The sequence below is a fragment of the Ischnura elegans genome, chromosome 8 (genome assembly GCF_921293095.1).
Source record: "Ischnura elegans chromosome 8, ioIscEleg1.1, whole genome shotgun sequence".
Taxonomy (NCBI): Eukaryota; Metazoa; Arthropoda; class Insecta; order Odonata; family Coenagrionidae; genus Ischnura; species Ischnura elegans.
The window spans coordinates 69,592,318-69,611,737 of record NC_060253.1 but is presented as its reverse complement, the minus strand read 5'-3'; positions in this window follow the sequence as shown (position 1 = coordinate 69,611,737).

Here is a 19,420-nt window from a genome sequence, read left to right as displayed (position 1 = left end):
TTTTATCCTTATAGTTGTAGTATCTTGCACAAAGCTATCAAGTCATCGATTGTGAATTAATATTGTAATACCATCAGTGACCAATCCCGAAATATGGTATGACGAAGCTCTCCACTTAACACTCCTGAAAGCCAGTTTTGCAACTCTAATATTTTTAATATTATAATAGAATTTTATCACTGTAATAAAACAAAATAAAATATAATATCAGTAGAAATTGAAATATTACGAATTTTTAAGTTATGAATAATTCTGCGGATCTATTGTACATAAATGTGCTTCTAATATCAAAAAAGTTTATAAAAATTATTGTACAGCATATTTGATATTTTTGCTGTTTTAAATATTTGTAAAAGTTTCCAGCATACCAATCGACATTTTACCTTTACGTTTTGAGCAGGCTCGTTATTTATGCGACTCGCAGTTGACAGCAGATTAGACCAGAGAAATGATTTTATTCCTTCGGGCGACAAAAAAATTCTCCCTTGGACGCTAGACGCTCCCATCATTCTACGCCGATGCATTTTATGCAGGAAATGAACGGATTTCCGCGAGTAAGCTACAAAAATGGCCGTCTCAACCCACCGACTCCCAATCATCATTTTTTACGTGCACTCGGAAGTACCTACATCAGCCACGGATTTCCCTTCCCTAGGGATCCCTGGGCCGTATGGCTTCGTAATGAAAAGAATGCGCAGTGAACTCATCTTCCGTCTCCCAAAATGGTTAGGTTGGAGGGACGACGTTTAGCTGTCTGGCTGACGGGTGCATAGTATCCCCTTATGGTGGTCTTGGGAAGAAAATTTGCAAGGGTTGGAAATTCCTGTCGCTAAATAAGTATATACTATGGAGACAAGAACAGATTCCTCTGCACTTAAACAATGTGACAAAAGTGTTTTATTTTCTCAAATTTAATTCAATAGAAGTCTATGGTTTTCCTATATTTTCATTAGCACCAAACGTATGGGTAAAATTTTAACAACTTTTATGTCACCATTAATTCTATTTCATGAAATTTTTTAAATTATTTTCATTTACCATTAATGTGAAAACAATATTGGCTAAATTTTTTGATAAATTATACTTTTCCTAAGGAAATGATGTTGCTTCGATACTGACCTAATACACATACTGAGATAAAAAAGTATTCACCATTTATTTCGTTGTAGGTTTCATGAAATGTTTTATTTTGTAGAAAAATCTCATTACAGCCAAACATTTTCTTACGCCCAGGATTTTTTAAAGTAATAAAGTAAAATATCTTTTTAATCATTCCGCTTGTTGACCGGAGATAGCCAAGTAGGTAGACACAGGGAAATGGACACCTTCCCTGCCCCTCTTCCATGATTTTATGATAATAACTAGCTTGTGGCTTAGTTTGGGATAATTTTTAACCTCACCTACCCAATGCTGGGGTCTTTTCTCCCTCTTTCATACTAAAATACCTGAATACCGCTGTAACCTATTCTCCCACACGACTAGTGCTTTCCATCGAATAACCCGGGAAGACTTAAACCTTCTCCACATACCGCAATTTGTACTCACTAGTACCTAAGTTCCTTCCTCATTAGTCCATCCACGTTTTGGAATTCATTACTCCCCTTAATAAAATACTCTTCTACCCCGGAATCTTATGAGAGGTATTAGTACGATTATTTGAACCCATAGAACTCTTGTTTTGATTTGTAAGAATCTGTGTATTGTTTAACGGGATTAGGATTGGTGAGGTGGCTAAATTATTGGCTTTCCATCCCATTGGCTCCGGTTCATTTCCCGGCGGTTGCAGAGAATTTTTAGAGACTACCCTAATTCCTGCTTGGGGAATGTTTCAAGCGTTGCCCACCGTCCGTCGGATGGGACGTTAAGTAATAGTCCCTTTGGCGCCTTTCGTTACGAGCAGGCTAGTGTCGACGCCGGATTTCTCTCTGCTATTTATTCTGAATGATCTCGATCGGCTCCTTCAAATATCATACCATACAAACATACTTGTGCCGTTAATTTTGATTTTTCTTTGAATCCTTGTGTTAAATTACTCTTATTTATGCTGTGCATATTTCATAATTATTGTACTTTTGAACATAACGTAATCAGTACATAGGTGTTTTTCTCTTATGCGTTTCCCAAAATATCAATAAATCATTCATTTATTCATTGAATCCAACCTTCGGGCTAAATCACATGGTGAGTAAGGGTAAGAATTGGCGTATTTTTGATCTGCTCCGGGAGCAGAAACCGACTCTCAAGGCTTCTGATTTCCCTCACCATCTTTCGGACGGAGCTAGTCAGACGGCAAAGCGGCGCTGATGGGATGAGATGTTATCGGCGTCGGGCGGGAACGCTCCCAATCAGAGTGCGAGGCTTCCCTGCGTCCTTTATTTTCCTCCCACACTTCTCTTCTCTGAAACCACCAACCGAAACTGCATCATGAGGCAGCTGAACCTCCACATGTTTCATGTGTTTATATTCACAAAATGCCTTGATGAAAAATTATATAGTTTTATATTATTTTTATTTATAAAACATGAATGCTTCGAAATTTTTAATTAGAAAATTATATTTAAATATGCTGAGAATTTTTTTTATTATTTTTAAGAGTAAACATGAAAACTTTGAAAATAAAAGTAGCAGTCGGCAATGGTAAAACTTGCGTTTTCATTCCTTAAATTTTATGTATATTTTTTGCAAGAATGGGCAAATTTTTATAAGAGTTGCACATTGCAAAAAAAGTATTGGCTATTATTTTCTATAAAATATTCTTTCCCTATGGAAATGATTATGTTGAGATATTGAGCTATTACTTATACTGTGATTAAAAAAATGCATCCACCATTGATTTCGTTCCAGGTTTCATGGAACATTTAATTTCGTAGATAAAATCTCATTGCAGTATTCTGACCTCTCGGATTATTTTAGAAATCAATCAATTGAAAAATCCTATTAATAATAAGAAAAATTTTGTTTATGATCTTTAAATCTGATTAATATTTTTTTCATCTGGACTCTACGATCCCTATCCACGATCTTTTCCAGTCCCCACCTCCTCGTCTTGACTAGGCATATTGCCCCTTCACACACATAATATCGCCCTCAAAACCGGCCGACTTTTTCATTATTCCCCTCCACTCTTCCTTTAACTTCCAATTCCTCCCCAGACAGAGCTCGTCCTCCTTTTTGCCATTTGGGAGGCTTCGATTGATGCGCACTTGCTGAAACTTTCCTCGGCTTCCCCAGCGGTGGCGACCGGCGTTGGTCTGCGCGACGCCTCTTCCACTCTCCAACAAACCCCCCGGACAACCAACCCCCTCATCCTGCTCATTCCTTTTTTACAGTCCAACTCCATCGCTAGACGTCCCGATGCGACTCCCATGTGTGCGAGCTGGGATTAGTTCTTTGCGGAGTCTTGTGCCCCACAGGGATTCCGAAAAAGCCCCCCTCTCTCTCTATTCCTCTTTTATTTATATCCTTTCCCAACCAATGCCCGACTTAACCTCGAAAGAATTTTCATTCCCGCTCTCCTTGAGGGAATATAACCTGTGATATAAGGCAGGTGCGGCTCCAGGGTACGGGTCACAAATTAGCCGGAGATGGTGTGCTCTATTCTCCGTGATCGAAAAGATTAAAAAAAGTGAAATAGGTGGGGATGAAGGGTTTCGTAATAAAGTGAATGACTTCCGGTGTGTTCACTTAACATTGTGAGGTCACTACTTAGCTTCAGGGGGGACGGATACGGAGAATGACTGAAATTGGAAAATGTGTACAGTCATAAAGTACCTAAATCTAAATCTACTCACACCCTTGCAAGGTGACTCGATAGGAATTTGGCGGAAGTGATTACAGCAGAGGTTACCCTCTGAGAGAATGGAAAAAAATGACGTGGGCGATGGGAAAAATCTGACTGGATGAGCTCTACCTAGCATATATTAAAGTCCTGTTTTGTTCGGTGGCAAAATATATTCTATTAACTATTCCTTCGGCAAAAAATCTATAAACTCGATTCTTTCAGCCTTGACTTTGTGAAAATCCATTGTAAACAATTGAAAGGTTTGATACTTTTTACACAAAAAAATGGATAATATTAACGCCTTCATATAATCATTTTTTGTTTGAAAAAGTACCAAGCCTCTTAATTGTTTAAAACATCCGTAGTTGAATATGTATTCTCAAAACAAAGTCCTATGCTCATGTCGCACGTTAGCCGAGCATAATGCTTTAACCAAAGTAGTTGTTCAGAATAAAGTTAAATCAGAAGTCAAGGATGGTTTTGCAGTGAAGTACCTGATATTCTTTATTCCAGTATCCCATTTTAAGTTAAGTAATATGCCTACTTCTGGAGTGTTAAGGGTCATAGCAGAGTATAACTCGTTTATTTAAATAAAAGGAAGTTGAAATTTTACAGAATTATTTAATGCGTTCGACTCGTTTCGGCTCACAGAGCTATCATGTGAAACAAGTTATAATGGTTTTATGAGCTGAAATGAGTCGCACTCATTAAATAATAGTGGAAAAGTGCAACTACCTTTTATTGAAAAGGGTCAAACTTCCACTACATCACGCCTGAATCGGCTGAAGTTATTACATCGCTATTAATATCTCGAAAATTAGGAAAATATCCCATTCAATAGAATAAAATGTGCATAATATGGAACTGAATTCGTTTTATTGAATCAACGCCTTCATATAATCACTTTTTTAAGTTTTGTTACAAACTTGAGCACGTACATAGTTATAAAAATGCCAGTAGCCGCGAGCCATGTCACTGACTACGCCAGCTACGCAGGATCCAGATGATATCCATTAGCCATTTAATCCATCTAAAGTCATTATATATGATCAACTGTAAAATCATAATGCCTTTCGCAGGATTTGGAAATCAAAGAACATACCATTGCCGAGTAGAAAGAGGGTAAGGCTAGATACCACGATTTTAGACCGATTTTTTGCTAATTCACGTATACCAACATGAAAAGTTTTGCTGATTGGAGAAGTCACTGATGGGCTCCGTCGAGGCAACTACTTTGGGTCCATAAAAATGATGCTTATAATGGAATGTCATAAGTATTTACTGCAAAAAATACCCAAAATGTATTACTTCCTCGCGTTTTATGACCTGTACGATGATCATAGCTTTGCTGTCCACGTATCCATTTAAATTTGGAAGGATGAAAGAATGTTTTAATTCCACTGATTAAAGAAAGTATACCCTTGTAATTAGAAACCGAACAATGCACCGTACGAATCACTTCCCAGAAATGAGAGATTAACATGTAGTTCATTGAACTAAAATCATGGACAGATTCCTGTTAATGCCCAGTGAAGTCCTTAAACATTTATTAACGTCACCCATCAATGAATATAAAAGACTGCATATAAAAGGCTAACTTGTGCAAAGGTCGCACATGCGAAAACACATAAGTGCGAATTCGGCAAAGCCGAGTGATATTTTTTTTCAATTCAATCACATCCTCGGTATACATACATTAATATAAGTATACATATATTTTATATAAATACCCTAATCACTTGTAATTTAATCAGCCCATATTAATAACCATTCGCGGATATCAAGGATGAGTTTCGTAGTTACAATTGTAGTTTTACTTGACCCTTTTGGCCGCAAGTAGTTTCTACAGTTATTTCCGACCACCTCCGCATACGAAGAATAGCATCACAGATGGACGATGCACAGCGTACGGCCCCCCTAGGGAGGCTGACACCGACCGCCGCCGTCGTCGCAACGCTCCTGCGTATTAGAGCATCCGACGCGACCCTGTCGATGGTATGTTCTCTGGCTCTTCTTCGTTTTTCACGTATTTTTTTTTATTTTTTTTTTCGAAAGTGCCCCGGCTTGCTTGGTTCCTGTTTCATTACGTCCGCGTAGAGGGAGAGAGAGGGAGGCCCGTCGCGCCCTCTTCTTGGCGAAGTCGTGCGGCCGTGAATGACAATGAACGCGCGCTACCCCGACTTCGTTTCGAAGAGTGCTTTGGGAAATAAAAACGCCTACCTCTCTCTCTCTCTCCCCTGGTGAATTTTAGTACTGGATGCGCTCTCTTACGTTCTTTTTTTTATTTTATATATATGTACGCGACCTTTTTTGCACGTCGTCTTGCTAGCTGAAGAGAGGACGTCTCTTCTTTACCCTCCATCTCCCAATGTCGCATCTGTCTTTCCCTCAAAAACCTTCCCCACCGCCTCCTATCTCGCGTTTATATTTTCTCCAAAATTGCCTCGACGTGTAATATTCCCCTTAAAGAATTTTATGCCCGCTCGAAGTGTTGCCTGTTTCTCTGTATACTCATAACACCTGTTCGGTCGCGTTATTTTGCTGAAAGCTCGCAGCGGGGTTAAGATTCTACTCTTCCAGGTGTCGTGCATGATTACCTACGTGTTTCTGACTGGGCTGCGCCTTTTTCCCGTCGTTTATTGCGAGCTCAGCTGGTCTTTGCACATCTTCCGCGGGTAAACAATACTTTTCGTGGATCCAGGTCATAACCGTCGTTGGAATTCCCCACAAAAATGCATTTTCTAGGCAGTTACGATTCCAGATATTATCTATAGTCAGGTTTTTGTAAAAATTATTCTTCTATCGCGAACAGATCAGTAAATGAATTGCGAGCATGCATTTATGAACAATTACGTGTATTATGAATATGAAAATTGCTAAATAAATAGTCGATACCATATGTAAATGAGATACTATCTCCTGTAACTTTAACTTTGGAATTTATAATTCACGTTGAGCCAGCAAGAAAAATAAATGATATTGACTGCGAGACCACGGTCGTGTGATATGTTAACCTGTGGGTTTTTACTGTCACTGACCACTCTACTCAAAGTCAAACTACATATTGAATCGAGATCTCATCAAGCTTTACCGAAGTAGAACGGACATGGAAAAACTGTATAAATCCACAGGATAACATATCACACGACCGTGGTCTCGCAGTCAATATCATTTATTTTTCTTGCTGGCTCAACGTGACTTATAAATTCCAAAGTTAAAGTTACAGGAGATAGCATCTCATTGGAATATTTCTATCTACTATTGGAGCCCTGGAAGCTCTGCTCTTTTCCTTCATTCCTTTATAATTCACAGGCACAATTGTATACTTAACATTCTTATTATATTTTGTACATAAAGAGCACTTTGGAACAAAGCATGCTGGAATGGTTCGCGGCCGTATGGTGGCAATGCATTAAGGTTTAAGGGCTTGGTACCCAGTACCCAGTACATAGGACGGCGTTGTAGGATTAAAATTGAAATTGTAGTCTTTAACAACATTAATCATGACAGAAGAGGAACAACCTGTTCAATTCTGTACCACTAGCATGTAAATCTTGTCATCAGGAGCAAAGTCTTTGGCGAGGGAGGGGAGGGGGTGGAGGGGAAGTCTCTAGTAAGTGGTGCGGGCCGTGCCTCAGCGGCGCCGCGGTGCGAGGTGGCGCCCTGGGGGATGGATTGCATTACTACGGACGATATCTCGTAAACGCTTAGAGATAGGTCAAAGTAAACAGAAAATCGGCCCTTAAGAACTCTTAATTTCACGTTTTACATAAGAATAGCACTTTTTCAGCCCCAAATATCTCAATTGAGGGTCCTCAGTACTTAGGGCCCTTGGGGCACGGGTTGCCGTTATTTTAAAGTAACCAAATTTTAACACGTGAATATAAACCTCATTTGAATCATTTTGAGACTAGGAAAACATAACTTTTCGTAATTCTGAACAATAAGGGCCGGTCTAGTGGTCAGCCTCTTAGTGCTTAAATACTCGTACGTATATATTAGGGTTTTGAATATTTCTTTGCATGTCTAAAAAGAACTAATTTCTTTCTCATTGAGGTAGTTAGTGGTACTTTGAAAGCGAATATTTACGGTATAGTCTTTATATCTTCAAAAATGTTTTCTATGATTAGTAATCAGTATTGGAGCAATTTATCTTTGTTATACAATATTCACCACTTGGTTAGCCTTTGACTGCGTGAAGAAGCTGGAAAAATGTTTCAAATTCTGTCAATAAGAAAGGCCTTCATAAGTTAAAGTAACTGTCATTATGACTCACCAATAGATGCTTAAAAATTATTCTCCAATTGAAAATAATTCATTTACGTAATGTATACGCCTTGCGACTTGATAACTGATTCAAAAAATAAGTCCAACTTTGGTATATTGCCCTCTCCTCGCTTTAGAGAGTATGTTTTTATGCTATTATTTTTTGAAGAGTGATATTTTGAACTACCTATCAATTACCAAATTTTAAATATCGGTTATTTTTTATTTGGTTTAGCCAAGCTATGTGGAAATTTATTATTTAATATTGGCAATAAAAATTACTCGGGTTTCACAAAGGGTAATATCATACTTCCTTCTGACGTATCGATGTGCAACTCGCCTATAGCCCTCAGGGATTCAGAAATCCAGCCAATTAATTTACACTAAAGCGGATTCATCAAATTCTTGTTAATATTTAGTGCTTAAATACTCTTATATATTTATCAGCGTTTTGCATTTTCCTTTGTACGTCAAACCTTTGTGATAAAGTATTGCTAATTGACATGGATAGTGATAATTATCAATTATTAATAAGCTGGCGATCATCACCCAATGAATTGAATTTCTGAATCCCTAAGGGAGATGGGTGAGTTTTACATCGAAACGTCAGAAGATATTTGGGGCCTAACCCGGCATGAAACCCGAAAAGTTTTTACTCCCATAGTTCGCCGGGAAAAAACTAGACATTCAATCATTATTTAACATTGCTTACCTATTGTTGAAGAGAATATTTGAAAGAGGGACCGATTCCGAATGTTTTTTATACGCATACACCAATGGCAGAGTATCTGAGCAGTTAGTAGTTAGATGTTACGTCATTGATTGATTCTACTTTTTGCCTTCGAATGGGGACTTCTCTCTTTGTTAACTTTTCGTGCTGGTTATTATTGACATTTTGACATATCTACCAATTACATCAAGATTTATTTATCAATTAGCCTCCATTTGGTTTAGCCAAACTATAGAAAACCGTGATTATTTGATAATTTTCACCAATGGTTAACGTTGGAAGAAGGAAAAAACTGTTTGCTGCTGTTTTTTTCGATAAGTACCTATGCACCAATGGCAGCGAACGGTATTCGAGCAGTTAGTAGTAAGCTGTTACTGCATATATTGACGTCACCTTTCGCCTCCCAATGGGAATTCCTCTCTCTGTTAGCTACAGGGGTTGATTGTTGCGGAGTCGCGACTGCAAAATCCAGTGTGCATGCATCCTGTTACGCCTGCCAATTGTATTTTCCATCCCGACTCCAAATCCGAAGCAATCATTTCCCCTTCGGCGCCCTGTCGATTACGTCACGCCACGCCACCCCGATCCACCCAATACCAGAATGGATCCAAATTAAACTGCTCTCCACTCACCTATTTTTTTTGGTCCATGCGAACGCTCATGAAATAAGTTTTTTTTTCATTATCATCTCGCCCTCCCTACGTGACCAACGCTAATTAAGCACGAATCGGATAAGACCGTGGTCCTCTCTTCCACACCACGTCATGTACCGAAAAAATTGGCCCCGTCACTGAGTGACTATGGCATGATACCCTCTCCACATTCCATGAATTTGGAATTCTCTCCCTTCCTATGCACCGCTTGGGGATCGAAAAATATTGATATAACCACTTGCATAAAACCACGCAATCTCAGTGTCCCTAATACTCATGATAATACTTATCCATCCCTCATATAAGAACGGTAGTACTTTTTCTTGTTCCTTACTCTTAAAGTAGAAATGAATCAGGGAGATCTAACTCTCAAAGCCGCCAAAAAACGGAACTGATTCTACAATTCCAGTAAATCTTTGCAAACTGCCGGTTTATTACATCGCTTTTTCTCGGCTATTCTCTTTGCACATCCTTTGCGGTATTCTATGCATGGCTTTGGCAGTTTCCGCAGCAACTGTCCCATCAGCAACTGACACAGAAAACTCGAAAATTCGCCAATTGTTGATAATCTCCCTAATTCTTCCCGAAAATTGAATTTTCTGTTGCCATTTTTTCGCCATCCTTTCGTTTCTTGTTCGTTTTCTGATCTCACGTATGAGATCAGAAAACGAACAAGAGTCAATATTAACTCAATAGGGGCAACACAAGAGATGTGTTCAAGTATTCTCTCGATATCATCATGAGAGGTAAGGCAACTGATTTGCTGATTTCCTCCATGGAATTAGTGAACTGAGACACAAAATCCATACTAATTTGACCTCTTATGTTACCCACGTAACTTATTACCCGTGATCTCATATTGTTTGAATGTAGAGGCTGGAGGTTGAGTTACGCTAGTTTTATGAGAGGAGATTTTCAGGTACCAAACGTCATTCTTGAATTACGTTGTCTTATTTATGGTAGATGTCAAATGCCCTTTCGCAGAAAATCTACAGTCTATTTAAAATCTAATCGCCTTCATTTTTCGCATAGTAATATTTTAAAAAAGAGACAGTTGCTAAAGCTGACCAAATAATTAAGCACACTCATTTTATATAATTCCCTATACGACATAGGTAAATAGGAATTTATAAATATTTAATATACTGGGTAAGCAAGCAAAAATTTACCCCAAGCTATGTCCAGAACGGGGCTTTAATCTCCCTCCCTCCTTTGGGATACGTCACTCATTGGCCTGGTTTGCTCTAACGATACTTCCACTGCAAAAACGTTCAATAATTGCCCACCGAATCAAATCCGCTCATCTAGTAGCCCAACAACGCGAATCCGATCACCTGGCAGTGTCCGGAGCATAAACGCTCATCTACTATTCTCAAAGCATGGAGGTGAGCGTTTACGCTCCGGACACTGCCAGCTGAGCGGATTCGTATTTTTGGGCTACTAGATGAGCGGATTTGAATCGGTGGGCGATTGTCGAGCGTTTTTGCAGTCGTCCTTATTTCACAAGCGAATTTAGGGCTAGATAGTCCTCTCTTACAATTAACTTGTTTGACAATCACATACATCCATGCACTGGATGGTGTTCAAACCACCCAGGCGGGATTCGAACCCGCGACCTCTAGGTTAGCAGTCGGGGACTCTACCCCGGCGCCACCGAGGCTGGCAGTGGAGGTATTGCTAAGTCAAGTAGCGCTAAGTTAAGTTGTGTAGGATGGGGCTTCTATACCCTTCCATCCTTTTCGTTTCGCAATGCAAATTGAAGTTTTGAAATTAAAAAAAACTGGATGAAAACACGAAAAGGATAATAACTCGACCCCGGTGCCATTTTGTCTCCCCCTCGTTTATGAAGCCATGGCAGGACTTCCCCCCTCTTCGATGAACGCTTGCCTGTATGTCACGGCCGTTAAAAGCCGGATTCAATCAGCGGTCGCATTTCGAAAGGGCATTTTCCAATTGTTTTCGAGCGCGTCTGTCGGCTACTGCACTCGGAAATGCGACGTAGAGAGAGAGTGAAGAGATTTGGTCGAGGGGACATAAACTCTGTCTGGCGTTTAGCGATCAAGCTCATCAAATTTTTTTTGACGGAATGAGTGGTATTGCTGGAAAAGAGACCTTTAAAAAAAAAATGGAATTCGAATCCCAGTGTGGGGGCGAGACAGACATCAATCGAATGATCGCACAGAGTATAATCAATTTCGGAAGATATTTCAGGAGAAATTGTATCGAGAGGACAAAGGTTTGATTCCAGGTAGCTACAATTTGGAAATCCAATTTCAATTTTAGGATTAAAAGGAGTAAGTGCGTGGGCCTTTCTGTGCTGGAAATAGAGGAGAAGGAGACGTATCATAAAAGTCATTGTAACAGAAGCAAATAATGGAAGAAATTGTATCGAGAGGATAAATGTTTAGTCCAAAGTCGCTACAATTTGGAAATCTAAGTTTAATTTTAGGTTTAAAAGGAGTAAGTGCGCTGGACCTTCGTGTGCTAGAAATAGATGTGAAGGAGACGTATCATATAAGTTATTGTAACAGAAGCAAATAATGGAAGAAATTGTATAGGGAGGATTAATGTTTAGTCCAAATTAGCTACAATTGGGTAATCCAAGTTTAATTTTAGGTCTAAAGAGGAATTTTTGTGTTGAGCCTTACTATGCTAGAAGTGGAGGTAAATGGGACATAGTCGTATATTATAGTGGTGGAGCTATGCTTGGCACATTTATAAGTGAGAAATTTTGCCGTCTTCAATCGGTCATTCATAATTCATTAAGAGGCTAATACATGCGACGGGGAAAAATTAAAGTGGCAACAATTTGGGAGGAGCGAAGAAGTTTGCAAAAAAGGAGCACCTTTAATAAATTAATTCGGAGAGCCAACCCTCAGTGGCCACAAGGTTGCGGTGGCTGTATTAGGAATGTATCTAGTTTCTCTCGCTCCTTTTCCCTTTTTCTCTTTTCCGGTTCGCTTTTTTCCGTATGGTCTGCGCGATCAAAATATAAATAAGACAATGCGCGTAAAAACTCGAGGTGCATCCGCAAAATATTGAAGCAAAATATTTGAAGATATTTTTTCTATATAATGGGTCACCTTTACATTTCCCTACATTCGTTTTTTTTAATCTAGTCATCAGTTAATGCTCCGATTGAATCGATGGTTTGCCGCTTTTTCAGGTAAATGTAAGGATTAGGCCGTTTTTGCGGGAAACTATTCGCTGATTTCTAACTGATACACACCTGGAGACATTTGTTTGCTTTGTTTTAAGTAACTTTTCTAACCAATTTATCAATTTTATGTAGCCTTTGCCAATGGGATTTATTGAAAATATTAAATCATTTCACAACAAAAATTTAATTTGCCGTTGTTCTGCTCCAAAAGAAAAAAAATGCTGCCAATGAATAAAGAGCGCACAATGAATCATGCAAATGTGTGCAGGCTGGGGTACATATTTATGATTTTAAATACGCTCTTAAATTTTCAGAGCTTCCTCTAAATTATTTTCATATTTATGGTAAATATATTAAGTGATGGAACAATTCTGCACATTACCTAACGATCAGTCTTCTTTATTATATTTCAACTTCGGATAAATGTAGCAGACACTTGATTGGGGTTAAGCACTCTGATCCCGATGGGATCTCGTGAAGCTGAATGCACTGCGCTTCATCATGTTATATCTAAAATAGGTATATAACGTTATAATGACTGGAAAACAGAACATTTTAACCCAGCAATATTAATACCCTAAATTTCCTAGCAAGAATATATAATTTTCAGCGTTGCTTTTTGAGACTCCATCCATCGTAGCGTCGGGGGATGGTCAAATGGTCACTGAATTTACATTCTCATCCGAAACCCGGCCCTTCACGAAAGGAATGTATCTTTCGTTTACCTCACGATCCAAGTTAATTTCTTCCCATCCGTTTTACGTTACTGTAACGCTTACCAGCATGGGCGTACCCAGCAGGGGCAACTGCCCCCCACCCCTTGAATTGAAAATAAATTTAGTTCTAAAGAAAAGTTATGAAGACATTTTTCTTGAAGAAGAAAAATTATATTAGTATAAGACATGGAACTAAAATAAAAATCATTATTTTTTCAAGCAAATAATTATAAAAACTAATAAATTGCTGTCATAAATTCCTTAGCATTTTGGATTCATTAACCTTTTCTGTGCACAAAAATTACAACTTGAACGACCACAGCTAGTTTGCACCCTCCTAGTTGTGATTCTGGGTTCACCCAAGGTTACCAGCCTTCCAAACTTGCAAATACAAATGTGCAATGTTATGTGACTTGCTTGCACATATATGTGTCTATTTTAACGCAGTGTTTTTTTGCCAGAAGATAAAGATCTTGTTCGAAAACATCGAGTTATAAATGAATTTTGTGGAAATATCAAGTCATTGCTCTCCACCAACAATGAGCAATGTATTGTAGGTACGAAGTCACCCCTGATGCACCTACTTTAGCAAAGTCACGAATATTTTGTTGAACGAATCGTATATGAATTGGGTAGGTATTTATAGTTACCCAAGTGAGTACGTACTCAAAAATACATTGCTTGAGCGAAGAATCTAACGGTAGCCAAGAGATGAAATGAGTTTTAGACATAATCTGTAAAGACGGAATCATGGTAAAACGCCTCAAATTCGTGGTTGACAATAATGAAACATAACCACCTCCATTGCAGCACCATGAGATTGCAGATTTGGAAAATAACCCCTGGATGGCGCAATAATGCATGTGAGTTTCTTTCCTATGTTGTTTTTTCCCTTTGCTGGCCATTTCCATTACCTCCTTAACGACCCGGGCTGACTAAAAACAATATGAAGACGAAATACGAAGCTCTGTAAAACAATACTCAGCAGTACCAAATCTGGAATACGTCTGGAAAGTATTGGGTATGTATACAATGTTTACAAGTATTATATATAAACAATGTTCTTTGAATTAATTTTACATGCATTTTCTGCGCATGCTACTGCAGTGTTTTGTGTCTTAATATGAAGTTTTTCACTGAAAATACCGTCGCATAAATTAATTATGTGGAATTACCAAGTATTTACTAAAACAATAAGAGGACGAAAACCGAAGCTTAGCCAAATAACATCTAGGGGTGCCACATCTGGAAAATTATATAGTCCAAACTATCAAGGTATATTGAGACACAAATCGTATTTTTCAATGGACATATAATTATAATAAAATTAATAACAATAACAATAAAATTATGCAGCAACTTAACCCCAAAAAGACTATCTGCACAGGCACAATCAAATCTGTAACATCTTCCACCAGAAATTAGCACTAAAATATAAATTCATAGAAAATATTGTACCCCACCATATATGCACAACTAAAACCATCCTTGAAAATGATTTCTTTTAAATGTATTACGACTGATAAATTATCACCGAAAAAATAATCCATAGCAATAGATCTGACGGTATGGTGCTGCACGATAAAAAACACAGTGCAGACGACTTGATAGATATTGCTGTCACTGATTCACACAACATCACGAAAACATATACCACCAAAACGGAGAAATATAAAGAACTTAATGAGGAAATTGAGAGATTATGGAAATCAGAGAAAGTATACAGCACACCAATTATTAGCTCGGCCTCACTGAATACATCAAGGTCTCAAAAATATCGGATTACTGAAAAACTTGTTCCTTACCATACAAAAAGCCGTAACTTCAAATACAAGTCGAATAGAATGTCGTAAGAAAATTTTTAAACTCAATTTATAAAAAGTCGAAAGTACTAGGTGTAACCCGTACCTCACCTAAAACCAAAAAAATCTGTGGGGGAAAAATAATGATAGTTGATTTTTTATTTAATACAATAATAGTATAATGCTTGCGTACACAGACAAAAAAACTTGTTTCAAACAAATTTTTAATTCAAACATTCGCTGTTAATTAGTGTTCATTCTGGTCCCGCTAAACCGAAATTATCTTATCAGCAGGTGCCGTATTGAGCATCCTTTTTGCGTCTTTTCAAATAACAAATTGAACAATTTAGAAAAGAATTCATAATAATCAATAAACTTACAGTCTAATAAAATACTTCTACTCTTATTTATAAAAAACCAATCAATAGCCATTTCTAAATATTCTTTTAACTTCCCTCAACGTTTTTAAATCATTCAATTCACCCTTTAGATTGATTATCAAACAGTTTAGGAACAACAATATTTTGCTTCCTGCAACCCTTATGCGTGTAATAATAAAAAAATTAATACTAAAAAATTAAAACATTTATATATCTTAGACACAAAATTTTGGAGCCTTAGGTGACCAGTGGGAGGGCTCCAGTACCTACTTGAAATTCCTTGATGATGTGGTTGAAATTGGCTTGCGATTCTTCTCCCAAGCTTCTTTCACGCCGCTTCCCATTCCAGTTTCCTCTTTACTGATTCAGGTCACTTCTAATTTTCCTTATTGCCCGGACGACCAAAAACAATGAAAAAAAACGACAACGAATCCGAGCAATAAAAACAAGGTGCTCCGCATCCACTGGAATAATGTGCTCTCCCGCCCTTCCCTTAGTTGTAGAGCACCTCACCCCCTTTTAGGCTAGAGAGGTGTGTTTTGGATTGAAGCCGTGCGTCGGCTGTGGCTCCGGCTTATTCTGTTTCCCCGGCGTTATTGGCCAGGGGGCATTCAAAATTCCACTCGCAATCATCATTAGGACTGTGGCGAGACTGTGGGACTCGCCTTCCCTCCCTTTACTGCCTGATTCTAATATTTCTCGTTCGCATTTCGTTAGTAGAAGTAGTAGTTGTGTTTGTCTTATTTTTTTATTTTCGTTCGTTCACCAATCCCCGGAGTGCCAGGGTGGGTGTTTTTAATTGGGACAGGTTTTTTTTTCATAGGGAAGGCTCCCATATGGTTTCCGGTATTACTTATCTTACTGCGTGCTCCTTTTCTCGGAATTTCACTGCGATGCCGGCGGGGCAAAAGTTGTACCGAATGGCGCAAGCCATAGAGAGAAAAAAATTGTCCTGTGATTTGTCCATAAGTGTTATTTTTCACTAGGATGTGGTAAAGGCTATTATTTGCGAAAACGTGGCTTACCTTGTAACCGATTTAATGAGACTATATTCTTTATGGCCAAATTTTACAGTTATGTTTAGGAAGTACTGCGAAGGATAAAATGTAGTCTCCCTACCAAGTTTGAAGGTTACCGTTATTTTGATTTCGTGAAAATATATCGATGACTGGAAATATATGGAGCGTCGGGCTAAATATTGAAGTGTACCAGGCTACAACCCGGATAAAGCCTTCGCACACTCCGTAAGGATATCAAACTGGCACTGAGTTAGGAAATCTGATTCTATTGAGGAAATTACCCCCAAAATATTAGACAGCGTGGTATCCTAGTGGTTAGAGCGCTTACCTGTTGATAGGAGGTTGGCACTTGGCTTCACTTGAATTCAAATTCAGGAACCACGAATATTACAAAGGAGAATCCACAAGTCGGCCTCTAAATATATTGTTATTCACCGCGCATTTAGATAGGTGTACAAAAGTCACCACTCACGTCGCTGACTGACAAATTGATCCGAGTTTCACGGGGAAGTAAGGTATAATCAGGGGTACTAACCGAAATTCATATACACTTTTGTAAGATGCATCAAATTTATAACTTTTCAATGATATTACTCGCAATTGCATCACTTATTGATTAATTACATGGCGGTTTAAAAGGGAGAGTGTGAAATTGGGTCAATGTTCATTTTTTAGTTGTATTATATTAGAAGTAATGTATTTAATGGAATGTTTGAAATTGGTTTATTGGGAAAATGTTAAATTCTTATTTGTATGAGATTAGAATTAGTGTATTATTTTTACCATGGATATCTATTCTGTTTCTAAACTTTGTATTAGATAGATAGAAACTTGGTATGTACACATTTGTTATTCATGTACATCTACTGCTGCCACCAGGCAATAGCCTACTTGCAGCTATGTATAATTATAGTAATAATAATTACAAACGTTATATTGCAAAATATATGGAAAAAATGGATCGTACTGCACTCATCGCCGCATCGCAGACACTTGAAAATTGATAATAATGCGACCGAAGCAGCAGCCGAAATCAGCCTTCACTCGGATGGAATTGGGCTCCACTATGCAGTCCCCTTTACAGGAACCTTCAAGTAATAGCCATTCCAGCAATACCAGCTATACCACTCTTCTGCATTTATAAGTTTCAAATGCAAGAAAAACCTGAAGCCTTCGGACACCCCTAAATCCACGAAGTACGAGGTGGCGTAAGTAAGGGGTTAGCCCTATCTTACATGCGTAAATTTCATCAGCCTCTGGTTTCGTCAGGGGTATGCTCTACCCTATAAGGTTAGAGCTCCTACCTCTAGGGGTAACCTCTACCAACGTATAATCCGTTTACATAATGATTTTAGTTATATTTGCGACAAACTTAGTCCAAAATTTCTGTATGATATACTTTTAGAATGAATTTGCAAGGAAACGCTTGCTTTTCAATATTAGTAATGAATACTGTTTTAATACTTTAATTAGAATATTTATTCGGAACATGCCCTATAATTTTGATACAATTTGAGATAAAGTGTAATTATTAATTGCAATATCAAATAAAGAGCGTGGAACTACGTGAGGTTCCGCTTTTAGGAACGTAACAATAGGAACTTAGTTTAACTTATTTTAAAACTGCGAATCTTAAGAATCGTTTGAATCATATCCGGAGCGAAGTATTGGTATTTATAATTTGCCAAAATCAACTCCTCATATACTTGGAGGTATTTTATTATATTTTCAATGCGTAGCTAAGATCTGATCATCTATACCGCATGGTTTGTATTAAGTTACCAAGACGATTTAATCATTCTACAATTTTTTAAAGTGTATTATACATAAATCATTCAAATCTTTTTGCTTTAACAAAAAGGGTATTGGGAATTGTTAAGTAGAGAGCTTACCCTACAATAAATTACATGTTAACAAGTTTCGGAAATTCAGGGAATGAGAATAAATTCGTATCCCTTACCATCCGCACATTATGAATACTTCTTATTTAGAAGTACTTGTAGGCATATTTGCTTTTTGTGCCCCACGTGCTAATTCGGTATGTGACTCGACGTTACGTGGCCGTTGCTGGCTTTTGTTACAAGGGAACAAGTTAAAATTCAAGTGGAGGATATTTTCATTAGTAAAAACCAGAGCAATAGCTGTATAGACACGCAAAATTTTCAAAAAAGTGTTTCAGGGCTGCACTTGGATTTTAATTCAGGTTTATCCCATTAATAACCAGTTCACCAACCATCCCTTTCTTGTGCTTGTATACAAAATAGCGTCGGGTAAATTCGCCTGACGAAATCCTAAATTCATTAAATAGAAGTTAGCCAGCCCTTTCGCTTTCATTTGCATTTCACTTTCCTTGATGTTCACCCGACTGGTTCGTCGTTGTAGTCGATCTCTTTAAGAGCTGCAGAACAGCTGCCTACACCACTTTCATGCTCACTTTTGGACGACCTTGGGGCAAAAAAAATCGTCCTTAACTCACATGCGTACGCCGGTGCAACCTGTTGTAGTCTTTTATTGCACTCCCGCCATGATTCTCTTTTACAACCACTTTCACTTCACGATCGAACGTGTGGCAGAGGGGCTTCAATTCTTTTTGTAGTCTACAACATCTGTAGACTGCTAAAGTTCTCCGTCCCTAGTATTCTAGGCTCTTTCAAACCCGCTCGTATTACATCCAGCTACACGAGTCTGGTACATTTCTCCCCTTCTTCTCTTTTCCCCCTCATTTTCTACATCAAAAACCCACCCCTTTGTGTACCTTATTCTCTCCACTCTGACCCACCCAGTTTGATTGCTCTCAGTCGGCAGACACAGCGGGAGGAAAGATACGTTTTCAGGGAGCGAAGTGCTAGTGGAGTTATTGCCGCCCCGGAAAAAAAACTTGGCAAATAACCACGTCACTCGTGAGGCGGATTT